Source organism: Carassius carassius, chromosome 12 (genome assembly GCF_963082965.1).
Source record: "Carassius carassius chromosome 12, fCarCar2.1, whole genome shotgun sequence".
Classification (NCBI taxonomy): Eukaryota; Metazoa; Chordata; class Actinopteri; order Cypriniformes; family Cyprinidae; genus Carassius; species Carassius carassius.
Genome location: NC_081766.1, coordinates 16,465,879 through 16,466,788, shown reverse-complemented (window position 1 = coordinate 16,466,788; position 910 = coordinate 16,465,879).

The window sequence follows — 910 nt, the reverse complement described above, 5'->3', positions numbered from 1 at the left end:
GTGATACCTAAAAGCAGAGACCAGCTGGAGCTACTCACAGCCAGGAACAGAAAAGGAAGGTTTGTAATACTTTTATTCTTATAATTATTTCTTCGGGTGTTCAGGACTACAAGTATCTGTTTTGTTACTGAGTACTTGTGATATGTTCACTACTGTACAAATCTTGTTTTGCACTTCAGAAAACCTGGTATAAACTAACTGTTAAAATGTTTAATAAAACATGTAACATTTTGTTATAAGGTCCCATTTGTTAACATAAGTTATTATCTAACAATGAGCAATACATTTTTAACAGTATTTATTCATCTTTGTTAAAGTAAACTAATCATAAAAATAAAACTCTTCATTGTTAATTTTTAAGTTAGCTCAGGTCTAATAAATAATAGGCTATTAACATATGCAACTTTTTAATATAGCCTATTAGTAAATGTTGAAATTAACATTGACATCAAAAATGCTTTAAAGTTATTTAAACTGTTAGTTCATGTTAATTAATGTAATACTAACAAATTAAAAGAGTAAAGAGTTGGGCTACAATTAAAAATATGGGTGTGATTTATGATATGGCAAATATTTTTATTCACTTCCTTTTTTATGTATAATAGGCTAGGCTACTACTGAACTGAAAACCTTAACTTCCAATTTAAACAATATTAGCAAAACAAAAGGTGTAAAGTTATACTTTATATATAAAGGAATGGGAATTGGTTAATGAACAGTGAATGGCCAAATGTAAACACAAACAATAACTGGGAATAAATAAATAAAATCCTCAACATAATAACTTAATGCTACAATGTGGTTGTAAAACTACAACGAATATGTCGTGTGCTTTGAGTTTGTGTTTACATCGTTTTACAGCCCCTTCAAGTGTCCGGAGGGAGGCGTATCCAAGCATCTCCTCTCACTC